At 49.7% G+C, this 19,598-nt stretch overlaps 1 protein-coding gene across 4 annotated transcripts in view; it reads left to right on the top strand.

Moving 5' to 3' along the window:
- The first annotated feature begins 5,938 nt into the window (after positions 1-5,938).
- Positions 5,939-19,598, top strand: part of Gnb1 (G protein subunit beta 1) — a 70,134-nt gene continuing 56,474 nt past the window's right edge. For all 4 annotated transcript variants that reach the window (XM_026414861.2, XM_026414863.2, XM_026414862.2 and 1 more), the window contains exon 1: positions 5,939-6,069. The gene's annotated coding sequence lies outside the window, so the exon portion shown is untranslated. The remainder of the gene's footprint in view (positions 6,070-19,598) is intronic.

Here is a 19,598-nt window from a genome sequence, read left to right as displayed (position 1 = left end):
GGACTGAAACCTCTGAAACTGCAAGACAAAATAAATCTTTCCTCCTCTATTTTCCCAGGTGTTTTGTCACAGAGACATAAAGATGAGTAACATAGACTTGAATAGACATTGCTCCAAAGAAGACCTAGGGATGGCCAATAAGACAGGGAAAATACTGCAGGTCACTACGGGTCGCGGAGAGATACCACTTCAAGCCCACCAGGAATGGCTGTTATCTTTTTTAAAAGGAAACAAGTTGGTCATCTGTGTAGACATTGGGCCCCCTCGCACTGCTGAGAAGGAAAGCGGTGCAGCCGCTGTGGGACCCTCTGACGTGGAGTCGCCAGTAAGTTCAGCGTGGAGCCACCTCATGATGAGGCAAAGAATAGTAAGTAGATGTTCAGACAGGAACTCGGCCAGGTGTCCTACCGCGGCTCGATTCACAGCAGTGAAAGGCGGGCACCGCGATGTCCGCGCAGGCCAAAGGGGTACAGCGCCGGCCAGAGCGGCCTGGGAGTGACCAGTGGGAATCCCTAGAGCGCTGAGGACAGTGGCCAGGATGGAGGCCCAGGGGAAAGGCCACGCCTGCTTGGTGTCCAGGGGCCGGGTGCACTGCAGCATCAACACCCGCAGGCATGCTCTGACTGTGGAGCCTTGGCCAGACCCCTGATGGACACTGGAGGTGGTTCTGCCGGACATCTTGGGTGAAGGGCAGTTCCAGAGCACTCTGGTTGAGGCCCTGGGACCCCCTCCGGGCGGCCCAGTTACCTGGCAGGGCCCAACAGGGCCATGGGCAGGGGCTTGGGAAGGCTTTGCTCTCAGAGGCACCTGTGGCCCCTTAGCCAGGCCCCTCGTGGACTAGACCTCATGGAAGCTGGGGGCTGGTCTGTCTGCTCCCCAGCTAGCGCCCCAAGTACAAGCTGTTTACCTGGCAGGCATCGGAGGAGCCAAATCCCAGGGCGCCATCCCAGGGGGCGAATCCCCACACCAGCTGGAGCTCCCTTCCCGAAGAAGGCGCTGGCCGGGGAGGCCAACAGAGCCCAGGCTACAGCGGTCCAGCAGCCCCGAGAGCCGGCCCGCTGGCTCCCGGGTGCCGTGTTCTGACCCTGGAGACCATGCCTGCCTTTGTCCCTGCTCCTGGAGTCACTGTGTGACCTGCTCCAGGCTTAGGGCTCTGGGGTGTGGGTAGGAAGCCCGGGTCCCCTGCACTGGTCACCCAGGGTGTGTATGTCCCCGCTCACCTGCCCCAGGGGCCCCTCTCTGAGCACACCAGCGTCTGCAGGTGACAGGAGGTAGGGGAGGAGGAGGTTGGGGGCCCAGAAATTGTCCCAAGGGCTCAGAGCCCCAAGGCCTAGCTAGGTGGCTACCTCTGGGCCGTCCCTTTTACACACCCTGATGCCCACCCACCTGGCTTCCTCCTGTGGGCAGAGGTGTATGTCCCTGCATCCCTGTCCACTTGTGTCCCTGATGCCTGCTGTGGCCACCCTGCCCTTTTATCTATGTTTGGGTCCATAGTACCCCTACCCCAGAAGATGCCCCCGAGGATGCCTGGGGAGGGAAGACTTGGGCCTGCTGCACCCCAGTATCCCCTCAGGCCAGGGGGTTCCTGGCCTCAGTGAGGAGGAGAGGCCCTGAGCTGTGTTCTCCCAGCTGTCCCTTGTCTCTGCAGCTAGGTGGACACTTTGAGAAGCCAGTGTCTCGGAGATGCCTTGGCTGACCTTGTCAAGGTCATGCCTCACCCCTGTAGTCAGGCCCAGGGCTCCAAGAGAGGGCAGTCAGACCTGCAGGTGTTAGTCAAACTAACCTCAGCTAAAAAGCCAACAACCAGCGAAGCACTTCAGCTGGAGCCAAACCCAGGTTTTAGCCCCCAAGCAGGCGGGGACCACCTGGGCTGCTGCTTCTGCCATCCAGCAATCTCCCACCTCCTGCCTTTGTGCTGGGTGTTGCACATTGACCCAAAAGAGCCCTTAGTTACGCGGCCCCTCCCTTCCCTGCCACCAGGGCCCCAGGAACCTGAGGGAGGCTGTCTGGGGTCCTTATGGGGTTAGCCTACAGACATCGGAGTCTTCCCTGGTGCTCTTCCAGGGGTGAGGGTGCCTGAGGCTGGCAGCCATTTCCTTGCCAAGCAGAGAAGGAGCTACCACCCAGGAAAGCAAAAACAGGGTGGGCCACAGAGCCCTAACTCCTCACTAAGGGCCTGGATCCGGCTAAACCGGATGCCCAGATATCTGCCACTCAATTTCCCATTTCCACACAAGCTGGTTTAAGCTTCTACCACTTGCTACCTGACTCCTGTGTTTCATGCAGGGATTCTGCTTTGCCTGCTCATGGATACCTCTTTCTCCATTAGAAAGTTCTGTGTTTTACACCAGGAATGAGGGTGACACCGGGTGGAGTCAGGACTTGGGTATCTCCCCACATGCAGTTCCAGGGGGCATGCCCACTACAGGAAGCCCAGAGAGGAGAGCAGATCCTCTCACCTGGCTCCTAGAGGCAGCCCCCTCTGGCCAGGTCTGAGCTGCACACCTGAGTCCTAGTCCCGGCTCGGCTGGGCAACACCGTCAGCCTCCAGGAGCTGCCTGAACTTTCCCTAGGCTTCTGGTCCGACTCTGGGGGGGGGGGGGAGAAACATGCCCTCGGCCCCACCTGGCACTGCACGATTTCCTGCTGTCTTCCTGCTGTCTATGACTGAGGTGGGAGACCAGGAGGGTCAGGAGCCAGTGGGATGGGAAGCTGGGGACAGACGCTGGCTCCCTGTACTTGTGGGAAGGACTTCAGGGATCCTTCAAGGTCTGCTGGGGCCCACAGGCAGCACTGGCCTCCTCCCTCAGGCCCCGCCCTAGCTCTGCTGCATAGCATCCTCCTGAAGGCATACCTGTGACCTCGCCAGGCACTCCTATCTGGTCACCATCCTCCCCTGGTCTGCAGGCCACTCACCACCAGGTCTCTCCAGTCTACACCCTTACTGTCTCACTAACCAGTCCACACAGAGCTGCCCACCCAGCTCTCCCTATGTTCCTCCTCATCCCTTCCAGCAAGCTGACAGCTGTGCGGCTGGACAGGACTCTTGAGGTAAGGGCCTTGGGCCTGCCCATTCCCAGTGCACTTGGGCAGAGTGCCAAGGGTTAGGGAGGAGTGTGGTCTCCCCCGGAGTGTGGCCCTGTTCCTTCACCAGACCCTGCCTTAGGTCGCCTGCAGGAACTAATTAAAGCTTTCCTCTTGGTCACCTACATTCTGCATCCCCTGGGCACCACGTGCTCCTCCCTGTCCTTGCAGTGTGGAGGCAGGGCCAGGTTCCATCTCACCTCCTGGAGGCAATGTGGAGGTCCGCATGGTGGACCAGAGTGTTGAGCAAGACAAGGACAGATACCCAGCAGGACAAAGGGGCAGTGGCCTCTCCACTCCTGCCCTCTTACTGTATCCGGATATGGAGTCACTCTGCAGCTGTGAGAGCGAGTCTCCAAAGCCTGGCTGGAGAGAGGCACCTGGGTGCGTCCAGGCCTTGCTTTGGGTCCCAGTCACGTGCACAGATTGTTTGAATAATTCAGATTTAAAAAGACCTACTTTCCCGTTAGACCATTTCCTGCTGAAGAGCAGATGGGGGAGGGGCATCCGAGTTATACATCCAAGCTCCCTGGGTTTTGAGAGAAGGCTGGGCGCCAAGCCAGATCCTGGGCAGTGCCTCCACCCTGGGGCCCTGCTCAGCTCTGCAGCTGACCGCTGGCCTGGCCCTTGGCAGGCCGATGTCTATGATCCTTGTGGAGAAGGTAGTGTCGCGGGAAGGGATCAGGAGAAGCCTTGGGCTCCTGGCTGAAGGATTTTTGCCCCACTGTGGAGGGGGCTGGGTGGCAGATGTGAACCAAAAAATACAAAGGCCTGGGCTGAAAGAGGTGGAGGGTGGGTCAGGGAGGACAGAAGCTGGGCCCTTTGGACCTTCTAAGGTACAAAGGGGAAGGCTGGCTCCTTATCATCTGCAGGGAGGGGCCCTGGCTGGAGTCTGGAAGCTCCTGAGGGTTCCCGGTGGGTTTGGCCAAGGTCTAAGGCACCTGTCCCCAGGGCCAGAGGCCTGACTGTGCATATCCGAAGGCAACAGAGTCAGGTGGCAGCCTCCTCCCTGGCTCAACTTTGCCCCTCACACCCCATCCATAAACCCATAAATGAGGATTTCTGTCAGGGTTGTAGGGTAAGTCTCAGGGAAGGTCCCACATCACCCCAAATGCCTACAGATGATATGCAATCCCTGGGGCTGCACCTCCAAGGTGGAAGGCTGGGGCAAGCACTGGGCTGGTGACTTCACGTGTGGCTTTTCTCCATGGTTCTGGGCCCAAATGCATGGATGGCCTCAGGGCCCAGCCTTGACAGTGCCTGTGCTGCCCAGTCTGACCTCCCTGACCAAGGCCCTGGGCCAGGCATGCAGAGACCCAGGAGGGCAGGGTCTGGGCCTGAAGGTCCCACAGCAGCAGAGGTCTCAGTAGAAATGACTGTCCCCTCACTCACTGGGGAAGCCTTGCTGCTGCCTCTGTGTCCGCTCTAACTCACTCGCTCTTCTCATTTCTACTTTAAATCCTTGACTGAGGCGGGAATTAATGGGTGGCACCAGCCCTGTGGGATCTGAGGACAGTCTCTGACCCTCAGAGTCTGGGACCCACCTGCCAATGCCCCAAACCCCTGCCCCTCTGCCTTTCCATTGCCCCCTGGCACTGAATGTGCTCCACGCTCCATCACTCTTAGGAAGACACCTGAGGATACCCATGTGGCTGTGTGCACATATAGGTGTGTGCACGTGGACACGTCTGCTCCCACCAGCTGACTCCTGGTGGGCACTAGAATCAGGGATACCCCAGTGGCAGTGAGCACTCAGGCAGCACCTGGATCTGGCTGCTCCCGACTCCCGCCACTAGCTCAACCAGGGCTGCTGGGGAACTGACCTAGTTCAGGGTTGGGGCAGGGAAAGTACAAAAGGAACCTCGAGTGTCTTGTGTCAAAAGCAAGGAGGGACTCCTGGGTGTCTGGGTATTGACAGGAAGCACCCAGAGGAGAGGGGAAGAGAAGGCCTCCTCTGTAGGAGGAGCAGGGAGTAGGATGGAGAGAAGGTTGTGGACGCTCTGGAAGCTGCATTCATTTCTTCCAGTTAGACAAAACAAGAAGGGCAGCCCAACTGCGGGGAGGCAAAGAAAGGTGCCTAAGGGTGCAGGGAGGACGGTGGGAAGCAGACTGCAGGGTGATGGGCCACCTGGGGGCTATGGCGCTGGATTCTGGAAGGCCAGTGGATAGGGCCTAGAGGAAAAAGGGCACTGGGCTTTGTTTGGAAAGGACAGCACCCGGGCTGAGGGGAGCGGTAAGGTGGGAGTGAAGAATCGGATGAGGTGGAGGAGGTGAGGGGTTGGGAAAGGGGGGTCGAAGGCGGCAGGAAAGGCGGATGGGCCCGAGGGTAACCCATGGTCCCCGAGGTTTCAGAGGACACCAGCCCTTCCTGACCGCCTTCCTGCGCCCCTGGGTTTCGCGTTCCCAGCTCCCCCGCGCACCGTCCACCCCTTCCTTGGCCTGGGCTCCAGGCGCCTTCCGACCCTCCTGGCCGCGTCCCCGCGCCCAGCCTCCGAGGTGGGACCTGGTGCCCATCCGCCGGCCTCCCCACAGGATCACTGTCCGCCGGCTCAGGCGGCTCCGCACAAGAACCGAGCTACCTCCCAGGGTCCAGCAGGCCTAAGGCCCGCGGCTGCCGGCGTCGCGGGAGTGGTTTTCCCGGGGGGGTTCCCGTTCGGGGCCTACGGCCGTCGCGGGCAGGACGCTGCCCCTTTAAGCCGCTCGTGCACGTGCGGGCGGGAGGAAGCGCGGGCGTGCGCATGCCCGCCGTGCGCGGTGACGCGGCGTGGGGTTTCCCGAGGATGCGGGCAGGGGCCGCCGCGCCCATCCCGATGGCTGGAGGCGTCTGAGGGGCGGACGGCGGCGGCGGCGGGCGCGGGCGGCGAGGGCAGCGGGCCGGGACGGGAGCACCGCGGCGGACCCGACCAGCCTCGCCGGCTCTGCCCGCGGGCCGCGAGCGCGACGACCAGGCGGCGGCGTGGGCGCGTCAGGCCGGGCGAGGGCGAGGTGAGCGCGGCCGCGGGCCCGGCCCTGCCCTGCCCGCAGCTCCGGACCCGCCCGCGGTGCCCGCCCGCCGGGCTCGCCCGCCGCCACGGCTCCCTGGCCTGTCCGGGTGGGGCTGGCGCGGCCGGCGACCCCCGGCGGGCGGGCGGGCGCACCCTGCGCGGCGGGCGGCCGGCGGCCCCGCGAGGAGGCCGGGGCGGCGGGCGGGCGGGCCTGCGCGGGGCGCTGGGCGCGCGGCGGAACAAAGGCCGCCGGGACGCGCCTTCCTGCGGGGCGGACGGCGGCTGCGGAGCTCCGCGGGGCGGGCGCGGCGGCGGGACCCCGGCCGCGCCCTCCCCGCCGGCTCCGGCCCTGCCCGCCGCGGGGCCCCGGTCCCATCCGCTGCCCGGGCCCCGGCGCCCGCGAATGAATGGGCGCCGAGAGCGGCCCCGAGACAAGATGGCGTTGCGCGCCGCCCGCGGGCCGCCGGAAGACAAAGGCCCGGCCCGCGGCGCGGAGGACCGGCGGGGACGGCGGCGGGTCGGCCGGCCCCCGGCGTGGCCGAGCCTCCCGGCGGACCCGCTTCGCTCCCCGCGGCCTCCTGGCTTCCGCCGTGAACTGACACCGGGGCTTGACCCGTCGAGGCTTTTAGGCATTTTCCGGGTCCTTTGAACGGCAGGTTAAGGTTCAGAAGTGGCATCAGCTTCACGCGCTTCTTCATCTGCGAGGACGGTCTCCGGTTATGGCTTTGACATTCCCTCCCCGCAGAAAAGCAGCGATGCGAGGATTTTTATTTTGGGAAGGGGAGTCGGGCATTTAGAAGCCCAAGAGTTTGGTACCGGTCTCGGGGGCAGGTAGTGTAGTGTCAGTTTGGGGGACATTGGGGTTCTCTGCGTTTTACGTTGCTGTCTGACAGCAGGAATCTCAGATAATACTAGATGGTCAACAATTGCTTATGAGATTGGCTCCCCACCCCCACTTTTAGGGAATTGGACCCAGGTCCTTGTTAGGCCAGCTCTCCACCACTGAGCGACCTCCCCAGCCGTTTTACTCTGAGATAGGGACTAAGTTGCCCCGTCTGCCCTGGAATTTGGGATTCTCCTGCCTCAGCCTCCCATTACAGGCCTGCAGGACCACATGGGAGATTAAGAAAATATGTAGATTATCTTTCATGACTAGCAAATAAATGGAAGTATTAGTTTTGTGAAAAATTCAGATCCACTTTAGAGACTGTGTAAAGTCTCTTGAGCAAGCATTGTTTTTGATGAGGTTTCTCATCAATACCACAAGTTATTTTCTGATTTGACACTATATTTTGGGGGGAGGGGCTTTTAGATTGGAACTAGATTTTTAGTTTTCATGCTAAGATAGCCTTTTCTGAATTCTTCCGGAAGGTACATATTGCAAAAAGAAAGTGAATAAGCAGTTCCCTTTTTGCTTCCTTACTGACATTGGGTGTGTGACCAGGAATGGAACTGGTGCCCTGGATGGTCAGACAGGTCTGTGAGCCTCCAGAGAGCAGAACTGAGTGGCAGCTTCTGGCTTGATTTAACACAGGACTGACCTTTCTGACAATTGGTGCTGTCCAGAAATGGAATGCAGCTGGGAGGTTCAGGGTTCTTGAGGGAGAGGCTGTCCTGCCTTGTGTGTTCACAGGTGCTGCAAGCGCTACAAGTCTTTCTCAGAAGGCAAGAATCTGGAAAGTCAAAGTCAAGTTCTCTGGTTAAGCCTGGACCTCTCCCAGTTAGCCTGCACTGTCCTCCACTACTGGGCCCCTGTTAGCTTGCTTGGTCCTGCCCATGCTGGGCTGCCTGGCCTCAGGCTGTGTCAGGACCGCCTTTCATCTTCTGTGAGGCTGTTTCAAGGGTGTCCTTATACAGAAGATTCTTTGAACTTGCAGCTTTGACTCAGAATTGACGCTGTCTTACATGAACATCTACTGGACAAAAACAGCTCCTTTTGTGTAATACCTGAGTTTACAGAAAGCTATCTTTATCTCTTCAGACTAGTCTTAAGCCAAGTGCCTGTTAGTTGCACTTTAAAAAAAGGTTTTCTCTATTTGACAGCCTTAGTTATTTCTGATTTTGGGGGAGGGGAGCTGAAATAAGTTTCCTCAGATTTAAAAAGCTACAGAAAAGCGTGTTGCCTTTTTTATTTTTATTTTTGAAACATTTTTTTTTAGTTATCAATGGACCTTTATTTTACTTAGTTATACATGGTGCTGAGAATCCAACCCAGGGCTTCACACATGCTAGGCAAGCGCTCTACCACTGAGCTACACCCCCAGCCCGCCTTTTTTATTTTTTATTTTTATTTTTTTAAAGAAAGGGAGAGAGAGAGAGAGAGAATTTTGATATTTATTTTTTAGTATTTGGCGGACACAACATCTTTGTTTGTATGTGGTGCTGAGGATCGAACCCGGCCGAACGCATGCCAGGCGAGCGCGCTACCACTTGAGCCACATCCCCAGCCCCTGCCTTTTTTATCTTTAAAGAGTAAATGTCTTTTAAGTCTTTTTTTATGCCTAAAAGAGTAGTTTCCAAGCTTGGGTCATCTAGGTAGAATTATTGAACACTTGCAAAATTGATTTCATGAGGGTATAGTTAATTTCTTGAAAAAGGTGGTATGCTCTCAGGTATGAAAGCTTTGTTACCTTTTGCTTTACTAAAAAAAATTTGTTATCCATTCATTTTATTTGGAAAGATATATATATGGCTTTGAGAAAGGGATGTAGAAGGTCTTCCTGGTATCTCTAGACTTACTAACATCATTTGGTTTTGTTGCTAATAGTTACTTTGATGAATAATATTGATTTTGTTTTAGCAGTGCAGTATTGGCATTTATTATAGTTTCTTCATTGGATTGTTTTTCTCTGCCCGAGATTTGGCTCATGTCAGTCTCAAAATTGGATTAAATTCTTACTGTCTGTGGACTTTGGCTTTAGCATTAGTGGATTAGTAATAGATATTCTCAATTTTATTATCTGGGCTTGACCATATGGCATACCATATTTTTTTGAATCTCCTGTTTAGTGTAAGTCTCATAAGACATGGAACAAAAATTTTTAGAATCTTAACCTTGTTTTAAATTCTAACTTCAGGGTGGCTGGGGTTGTAGCTTAGTGGTAGAGCACTTGCCTAGCACATGTGTAAGGCAATTGGATTTGATCCTCACCACCATATAAAAGTAAATAATGAAGTAAAGGTATTGTGTCCATTTACAATTAAAAAGAAAAATATATTTAAAGAAGTCTTAACTTCATGGAGTTGGGGTTATAGCTCAGCGGTGGAGCACTTTCCTTTGCATATGTGAGGCACTGGGTTCCATCCATCCTCGTACCACATAAAATAAGTAAGTAAGTAAGTAAGTAAATAAATATATTGTGTCCATCTTTTAAAAAAAGTGTAACTTTAGGTTTGCATTTATCTTTATTTTTTGGTACTGGGAATTTAACCTAGGGGTGTTGTACCACTGAGCTACCTCTCCAACCCCTTTTTAAAACTTTGGGACAGGATCTTGCTAAGTTGCTCAGGGCCTTGCTAAGTGGCTGAGGTTTGCATTTGTTGATGAGAGTGGTTGGAGAAATTATGACGTGGACAGTTCTAGTGAACATAGAATGAAGATAAAAGGAGATATATTATTTATTTTTTACTTATTTTTCAAACCCAGAGCATTGTTTATGCTAGGTAAGTGCTCTGCCTCTGAGCTATATCTCCAACCCTTTTATAAGTTGCCCAAGCTGGCCTGGAACTTGTGATCCTCCTGCCTTCCGAGTTGCTGGGATTATAGGCAAGTGCCACAACCCCTGGCAAGAACAAATTAAATTGTAATAAAGCAGAGAAATAATTTACAAATCTGAAACATTCAAGAGTGAACAAAGAGCAGTTCCTGTGGACTGTGAGGAGTGTGTGTAGATGTATATGTGGGGAGATGCAGTGTCACGTTCCCTGTTCTGCACCAGGTGTGGAGGACCACACCTTTTCAAAGCTTTGTGTTCGTTTGCACATCTCTCGTTTCAGAAGTCAAATCTGCAGACATTGGAGCTGGCTGGTGGGTAATCGGGGACACTAACCATTTAGCCTCGTGCTCTTGGCAGTGCTGCCCTACAGGAGCCATGGTGGTCACTAGAACTACTACTGGCTTCCAGTGATGGAGAAGGTTTCCATTTTATAAAGCACAGTTGCTTCCTTTTTTTTCAAGGATTTATTAAATCTTCTAAATTAGAATTCTGAGAGAATCATTCCTAAAAGCTTACTAATATAAAAGATTATCTAAGGTAATCCTTAGGGTTATTCAGTTGAACTCATTTTGCTGTTGATAATAGATTATTGTAAATTAATAATTAGTTGTCTAAACTTAATGCATTTATTAACAGGCTTCTCTAGCCTGTTAGAGTGGGACCCTAAGTATGGTGGACCGTATGCTTGTCTGTTCCTCCTGTCAGTGTCTGTGGTTGTCTTCTGACTCAGTCCTGAGGTGATTATAACATGCGTTCCCCCTGGGTTAGAGATGTAGCTCAGTGGGAGAGGATTTCCTCAGGACATTTGAGGTCCTCCAAGTTCCATCCCTAATTCTGCGAACAAAATAAAACCAAATTCCTTGTGAGATTTACAGATTCTCAACCACTTGTCCCACTGTTGTAATTGATACAGCTTTAAAAATACTGGATACTTTCAAATTGATGCGTGTCAAAGCCTTTGCAGTAGGTTTCAAAATATTTGTCATAGGAATTTTGAAATAGTTCCTAGATTCTAGGGAGGGAGAGGAATTCACTCATTTCTCAAAAGAATTGGCACTGAGTTAGAACCCAGCTCTGTCACTTCACTAGTGGTACTGGTACGTCTGGTGTTTCCTTGTCTGGAAGGGCACACAACAGCTTTGCGTGCGGTTGGTGTGGAAAGCTCTCCGTGCAGTCTGCAAGAGTTGGTCATTCTATTGTTAGGGGCTCACTGTAAAATACTTAACTCTGATAGTATTAGGTCACATTGTTAGAAGACAACTTATTGAGAGATTGGGTTGTTCTTCCTCTTGGTTCTAGAGGAATATAACCCCTCCCCCCCCCACACACACACACAAAATTTATGGTTTTCACATGGGAGTGGAATTTGGGGTACTTTACAGTTGAGCCACATCCAATCCACAGACATATATATATATATATATATATATATATATAAAATTTTATTTTGAGACAAGGTCTCGATAAGTTGCTTGGGGTCTTGCTAAATTGGCCTTGAACTTGTGATCTTCCTGTGTCAGCCTGGAGTTGCTGGGATCCAGGTGTGCACCACCATGCCTGGCTAGAGGAATATTAGGGTGTCAAGCACACATCAGCTGACTTTTCAAATGCTATCACTTGTTTACCATTTCTCCCAAATCTTCACTCACATTATTTACTCTTCTGAAAGACTTTCTTTGCCTTGATAGGATAATGTTGAACTGGTACTTCATTTTGAAAACTGGCAAAGTTTATTTTTAGGGGACCTTACCCCCCAGATGCTGAATGAATCTTGGCTTTCGAATATTTACTCACCGCTTTCTCTGTTGGTTACTGAGGATAGAAATTGTAAAGCAGGCAAGGTCCAGGACCTTTTTGAGTTTATAGTTTAGTTGGGTGTGTGATCAGCAGGGACTAGGAAGGGTAATGGGTCTTGGGGACACCTGACCTGATCTAGAGTTTGGTGAAGATTTCTTTGAAAAAAGTTTTAAATCAAGGACTGGTGATAATACATAGTTTGGTGGTAGAGCACTTGCCTAGTATGCCCTGGTTTTGACTCCAGTACTGCCCCCAAAAAAGTCAAGACCTAATTATTGGGGTTTGTCTGGCAGGCAGGTAGATGGTGTGAGTGGTTTTCATGCAGCTGCCAGTTGGTTTCCTTCACCTGTGGTGTCTCCAGGCTGCCAGAACAGTGTCAAGTATATAATAGGTGCTCATTAATTATTTATTCATTGAACAAGAGCATAAGAGCATGACTTACACAGGAATGGCAATTCCACAGAGAGGGATCAGAATCTTGATTTAAAAAAAAAAAATTATCTGGGTGGCTCCTGGAGGCCTTTGAAGGGTTTTAAGGAGATTGACTTGATGGGGATCTTTACCTGTACTTAAGACTTGAGTGTGCTCAGAGCAGGTAGGAGGACTGGTAGGGACTTTGGCTGGTGTAGAAAGGAGGCCTTGTGGTTGCATGGGAGGGGGGACAGTGAATAAGGTGTCAGTCTAGGTTTCTGTCCTGGATGTCGGATGGCAGTACTTTTGTGGGGCACATAATGAGTTTAGCTTTTGCATGCCAGGTTTGAGGCACGTGTGTCCTCATGTTCTGTATCATGGGCACAGGAGTCCTCTGGCCTGGACCACTAGTTCACTCCCTCCCTTCTATCAGGCTTTGTGAGTAGCTCATGCACACAGCATCCTCTGACCTCCTAATTTCCACATCTCACTGTTTTTGTAGACTAATGTTGACCCCTCACTTGTTGTAAGCACCTTGGAGGTAGGCAGTTGGGCTCAACTGCAGCATCACCAGCCCCTAAAGCAAGATGCACCCCAAATATTTGTTGAATTAGTGACTTCAGAGGCCTGGAAGCAGGAGGCCTTTGGGTGTTATCAGTATTTAGATCATGCTCTAAGTCCTGGGAGCAGCAATCAGAGCAGCGGGTCTCAGTGCGGTCTGTGCCTGAAACCTTTTCAGGGCTTTATTAGATCAAAACTGTATCTGTAACGATTAAGACATTTGACTTTTTGCTTTGTTGGCATTTACACGAATGGTGGGTGGAACTGCTAGCTCCTTATACAAATCAAGGCTGTGATGCTACACTAGTGGTCGTAGTCATGGTCACAGTGCTCAAATAAATATTCTTCACCTCTTGACCTGCAGTTTAAAAAATCCGGTTAGGGACTGGGGTTGTGACTCAGTGTTAGAACGCTTGCCTGGCATGTGGGAGGCCCTGGATTTGATCCTCAGCAACACATATAAATAAATAAAGTAAAAAATCCATTAGCAACTAAAAAATATTTTTTAAAAAACCCGATTAATCAAATGTCCTTGCTAAAGAAGCAGAAATTGATTTGGTAACATAGGCTTTGAGTACCCGTATCATTGCTATTCTATATCCCAATGAGAAGTAGGCATAAAGATGCAGAGGAGGTGATTGTGCTTGGTTTTGGGGTTGAGTTAAAGAAGAGTGGCTATTTAGATATGGGTTCTGGCAGATATTTTCTTTTTCTTCTTTTTTAGAGAGATAATTTAATTTTTTTTTTTCGGTGGACACAACATCTTTATTTTATTTTTATGTGGTGCTAAGGATCTAATCCAGTGCCCTGTGCATGCCAGGCGAGTGCACTACTGCTGAGCCATATCCCCAGCCCCAGATATTTTCTTGAAAACTAACAAAGTGATGGCTTGGGCTGGTGGTACATGTCTATAATCCCAGCACCTTGGGAGGCTGAGGCAGGAGAATTGAGAGTTCAAAGCCAGCCTCAGAGACTTAGTGAGACCTTATCTCAAAATAAAAAGTTTTAAAAAGGGCTAGGGATGTAGCTCAGGGGTAAAGCGTCCCTGGGTTAAATCCTCAGTACCAAAAAAAGAGAAAAGTGAACCAGATACTTAAAATTATGTTGGCAATAAAAAAAAAAAGGAGCTTTCAAACAAAAAATCAGATTTTCAGAAAACCATGAGCTTGACAGACAGCTTTCCAGTATTTAGACTTTTCTAAATCACTGGTGATGTGGATGTAGTGTTTTCAATATTACGTAACAAAATGTGTCGATGGTTCTCAGCTCACATTTTCCAAATGGTCTCTGCATGGTGTGACAAACCACAGATGGGTAAATTATCCATTCAGAACAGAAGAATGGAGTAAAACCAATGAAGTTGGATAAAACTTCGAAAATTTAATTGAGTTCCACATCAGAACTACCCTTTAAGAAACTGTCTGCAACTACACCTATAGTCCCATCTACTAAGGAAGCTGAGGTAGGGGGTCAAAATGCAAGTCCAGCCTGGGCAACTTAGACCCCATCTCAAAAAAAAAAAAAAAAATGCTGGTGACAGCTCAGTGGCAGAGAATGTGTGGAGGTCACTAATTCAATCCCAAATACTGAAAAACCCCAAAAAGTCATAACTAAAAAAACCTGACCATTTGTTGTTTCAGTCTAGTACCAAAGAAGATTATCGCATTTATTTGAAAAGACTTCTCTTTTCCAACTCAGCTGAGGTTGAGTTTTCTCCTAGATGTCAGCCAAAAGGATGCATTGTAACTGTATACAAGAGGTAGAGGCATCTGGCTCTTCTCTGTTGAGGGAGACAGTAAAAGATGTGCTAAAGAGTAAAATATGGTTAATATAATTTTGTTCTTTATTTTTGTGACATTGGAGATTCAACCCTGGGCCTCACACATGCTAGACAAGTGCTCTACCTCTGAGCTACATCTCCAGTCCAAAATACAGGTTCTTACCACATACTTTTTCTTAGGAAATAGTTACTTTTTCCATACAGTACTGGAGATTATTGAACCCAGGCCCTTTTGTATTCTGTACTGGATAAGCACTCTACCATTGAGCTGCATCCCTAGCCCCCCCCTTTTTTTTTAAGAGTTCCAGTCTCTTCTTGCTTCTCCTCTTCCTCCTCTTCTTCTTTTAAATCATTTTTTTTTTTAGTTGTAGTTGGACATAATACCTTTATTTTATTTATTTTTATGTGGTGCTGAGGATCGAACCCAGGGCCTCACATGTGCTAGGCGAGCGCTCTACCGCTGAGCCACAACCCCAGCCCCATGCCTAGCCTTTTTTAAAATTAAAAAATTTGAGACAGGTCTTAAGTTGCCCAGGCTGACCTTGAGTTGGTGATCCTCCTGCTCTCAACCTCCCAGGTAGCTGGAATTACAGGTGTGCCGCTGCATGGAGCGAAAATAGTTGTTTTTTTTTTCTCCATAAAAATGTTCCCGTTGGGGGCTGGGAATATAGCTTAGTTGGTAGAGTGCTTGCCTCACATGCACAAGGCCCTGGGTTCAATCCCCAGCACCTCCCCACACAACAAACAAAAGTTACTGTTGGGAACATGTAATAGGCTTCTAACTTCCAAGTGACTTAATAAACATTTAAAAACTTCTCAGTCTTGATTTCTTACTTAATAAGTCCTGGTAGATCTAACAAAGCCCTTGGGATTCTCAGCAATTGGGATTGTAGGGGCCTGAGACCAAGGCGTCTGAGCAGTGCTCATCTGAGGTTGAACCCAGAGCACATCAGAGGCCTGACCCAGGTTTCCTGTAGGGGCTGGAGGCCCTTCCCAGGGGACAGGCACCCATGGACAACACTAGGATTGTGCCTTTTCCTGGGGAGAAGGAGAACAACCCAGAGACAGCACTCAGTGATGTGCAGAGGTTATGGAGCTCGCAAAGCAGTGACCAGAAAAGTTGGGAGAGCACCAGCATGTACACAGCCCATGACAGCCTTCTCAGAGCCCAGGGCATGGTCAGAAGGGGCACATTGGGAATAGATAGAGCCCTTGGCAGTTGTGGGGCTCCTGAGAGCAAATGAATGGTGTGGGCTGAGGAGAGTTTGAAGAAGAGGGGTTAGGGGGCAGGTAAGGAAAGCTGTGTAGACAGGGGGCAGGTGAGGAAAGCTGTGTAGACAGGGGGCAGGTGAGGAAAGCTGTGTTGACGGGGCAGGTGAGGAAAGCTGTGTAGACAGGGGGCAGGTGAGGAAAGCTGTGGTCTACACTGGTTTTAGATGGGAATGCTTAGAGGAAGGTAGCTGCGAAGGGGAAGAGATGAAGGTCTTCAGTAAGATGTGGGTTCAGGGCTGAGCTGGGCCAGTGAGGGGCTGCTGAGGGGCAGTAACAGCAGTCACCCTACCCTGTTGGGGGACAAGACTGTAAGCAGCCACTGGGGCTGCTGGCATCCTCACATTAAAAAGGGTGATTGAGACCTTGGAGCATGAAGTGCAGCAGGTGGGAGAACAGATCGGGAACCTGGGGAAAGAGGTCCAGGCACATGGAGGCTCAAATCAGCTGTTCTGGCAATTGAAGCGAATCCTGCAAAATTGATATACATTCCGTTGTGGCATAGATTCGGATGAAATTATGAGAGGTACTTTAATTTTTTGTTGAAATAAATTCCTCTGAGCCTGGCTTCTAATCCCTCTACCCAACACCCTGAACTGGGTTTTGCCTGGTGGTGGTGCCAGTGCTGTGGCATGTTTTTGTTGAGTCCTGCCACATGTTGATGAGTTTGGTTTTGCTATTGCTCTCAGTATGCAGTTGTTGGGTGCTGATAATGGTAAGGTCCTTGCCTCACCAAGTCGCACGCTGTCAGTAACCTCATTTCGCAGATGTGCAGGGCGACAGGGTCATTGGCCAGGTGTAAGCGGAACCTGTGTCTGAACCTGGGCTGTGGGCTGCCTGCCTCTGGAGTCTGCTCTGAGTATGACACTGTGGACCTCCTGGCAGGAACTTGTCTCTGCTCTTTATTTCAGAAGTGGTCTGTTTGCCTTCTTGTATTATAAAGTGGGGCGCAGTCCGCTTGGAAGTTTATTTATTAACAATTTTATCTGAAGTGTTTCCTTCAGTGGCTTCTGTTCTACCTTCAGAGATGACAGGTATTGTGCAACTTGACAGTCTTGATATCTTTTCTAGCTACTACTCTTTTCTCTTTTAAAGTTAGGCATTCTGTTTCCACCACCTATATATTTCCTCTACCATCTATACTGTACTCATTCTTTGGGGATCTTGTTCCTGTTGTCTTCATTTTTGTCTTTGATCTTTGCATTTTATTTTATTTTTTAATTTATTTTTTAATATTTATTTATTTTTTAGTTATTGGTGGACACAACATCTTTGTTTGTATGTGGGGCTGGAGGATCGAACCCGGGCTGCTCGCATGCCAGGCGAGCGCGCTACCGTTTGAGCCACATCCCCAGCCCCTGATCTTTGCATTTTAATAATGCAAACATTTGGCTGGATATGGTGGTGCACACCTGAAGTCCCACTTATTTGAGAGACTGAGGCAGAAGGGTCAGTTGAGCTTATAAGCTTGAGACCCTATCTTAGAAAGAATAAAAGTGTTCACTGTGTTTATTGGAGAACTCAAAGGGAAAACCTATGTATCTTGTAAGAAAATAACTTTATAAGATTGTTTTTATTTATTTATTTTTAGTTTTTTGTTTGATCATGCATGTTTATAGAGTTTGGATCATATTGTATATGTAGATTTTTAGATTTTGATTTTCTTTGTTACATACTGTGTCTTTCTATATTTATATTGCAGTACTAGGGGGTTGAACCCGGCGGTCCTGTGTCACTGAGCTACACCTCAACCCTTTTTATTTGGATGGGCCATGTCCATCTATTGAACACGCCAGTTCTGCTACTTCTACCTCAGTTTTCTCATGTCTCAGGCATTTTGAGGATTAAATGAGATGGTGCAAATAAAACATGGAACCTCATGCTTAGTAGGCCTGACAATGTTGGCTTCCACAGCTACTGCTGATGGCTTCTGACTCCTTTGACACGTCCTCTTTTCTTGATATGCTTCCCCACTCCTTCCTGGCCTTTGGTTCCTGTACTGGGTGTAGCTGTTACTTAGTTGAGGTCTCCAGGGGTTCTGCTGGGCTTTAGGTTGGTACAGTATTTGCTTCCTACAGCTTCTGTAACTGATTATCACATACTGGGTGGCTTAAATGAACAAATTTACTGTCTCACAGTTCTAGAGGATATAAATCAGAAATCAAGGTGTGGACAAGGCATACTCGGAAGTTTTCAGGGAAGACACCCTGCACCCTGAATCTAGAGCCTCATGCATGCAAGCATGTGCTGTCATTGAGCCAGCCCCCTAGCCTTCTCTTACCCTCTTTATTGGTAGCAATCTTTGTTGAATGGCTCCTAGATGCATCACTCTAGTTTTATGCCGCTTTTTACACAGCCTTCTCTCTGACAATCTCTGTTGTCCTTAGGACACTAGTCATTGGGTTAGGGCATACACTAATTCAGTGTGACCTGCAAAAATCTCTTTCCAATTAAGATGTGGACCTGAGTTTTGGTTCAAACTGTTCAAACTCTACAGTTACCCAGGTCTTCGTCCTTGACCTCACTCTCATTTTCCTAATTTCTTGTCTCACATGTCTTCACCTTCTCTTCAAGGCCAAGAGAAGTCTGAGCTGCAGGTTGAAGAAACTAGCAAGAGAAAATTTAATAGGAAAGGTAAATGTCTTATCAGTATTCTGTGTTTCACAGAACCTAGCTACCACTCTTTTTTCCCAAGTTCTGGGATAAAATTGGGTTTTTCAGGTGAGTGTGAAGTCAGGAGAGGGAAAGCACTTGGGCTCTTGCGTATCACATTTTTCCTCTTATCTTTGAGAGTGGCTGTGTGCAAAGAAAGAGCTCTCTGAAAGGGCTGCCTTTTCTGATATTAGCATACTCCAGCAGAGCTTTGAAGCCTGCAGACCATGGCCACCTTGAAGCACATTCCTCTTAGCCTGTGCCACCTCACAGGCACCTGGTTCTCCTGCCTTTTCGTTTGTTCTTAGTTTCCCGCCGGTGTAGACTCCCTCTTTCCCTGACCTCTCCAGAGGGAGTCGCATCTGTCCCGCTGCTTTGACCTACCTGACCCCTGATGGTAGGACTCACCAGTCTACTTGCCCATCTAGGAACCCAGTCTTGTGCTTATTTTCACTGCTGCGTTTTTTCATCCTTTTGGCCTCAGCTTGAATGTCATCTCCTCAGAGAAGGTTCTCTGGTCATCCCTGTGATTTGGCCCCACCAGCTGACCAGTTATTGCCCTTGTGGCACTTGGTGTAAGTAGCAGGTCCCTGGATCTTCGTTTCCCTCACAGGGCAGATTTGGAGCTTTTGGATGTAGTGTGATCCATCAGGCCACCAGAGCCTGGGACTCGAGGACTTTAGGGAGTGTACCACATCAGTCTGCCGTCAGGCTTGGGATGCACAGTGAGGACCCAGATCTTAGGCAGTTTTCCTGAGGACAGATAGGAGGCCAGCCAAAGCATTTTTATTTTGTGACAGGTTCACCCTAAGTTGCTCAGGCTGACTTGGAACTTGGAATCCTGCTGCCTCAGCCTCCCGGGTAACTGGGATGACAGGCATGCCCCATTGTGCCTTACTTAACTTTAATAAAATCAAGTTTATTTTATTTATTTATTTATTTTAAAGAGAGAGAGAGAGAGAATTTCAATATTTATTTTTTAGTTCTTGGCCGCACGCATGCCAGGCGAGCTCTCTACCGCTTGAGCCACATCCCCAGCCCAATAAAATTAAGTTTAAAAAACTTAATGACAAATATGTTTTAAATTTTAAAAGATAGTTTGTATGCAAAATTAGAATTTTTCTAGTCAAATTTACTTTTAAATATTTTAACTTAAAAACACATAGTTCCTAAACTAGCTGCACTTAAGAATTTTAGTTTTGGCTAATTTTAGCAGACCCTATCTCCTGTGGTCCTCAGCTTCTCTCAGTATCTGGGGTTTGGGTATTTGCTAGGGGCCAGCTGCTGAGACACTTTATGTCCCTTCTGTGTTCCGTCTTGTCTCTTTTGTGGGAGCAAAAGAGC

The sequence above is a fragment of the Urocitellus parryii genome, chromosome 11 (assembly GCF_045843805.1).
Source record: "Urocitellus parryii isolate mUroPar1 chromosome 11, mUroPar1.hap1, whole genome shotgun sequence".
Taxonomy (NCBI): Eukaryota; Metazoa; Chordata; class Mammalia; order Rodentia; family Sciuridae; genus Urocitellus; species Urocitellus parryii.
The sequence above is the reverse complement of the archived record's forward strand: the minus strand, read 5'-3'. Positions and strand labels throughout refer to the sequence as shown.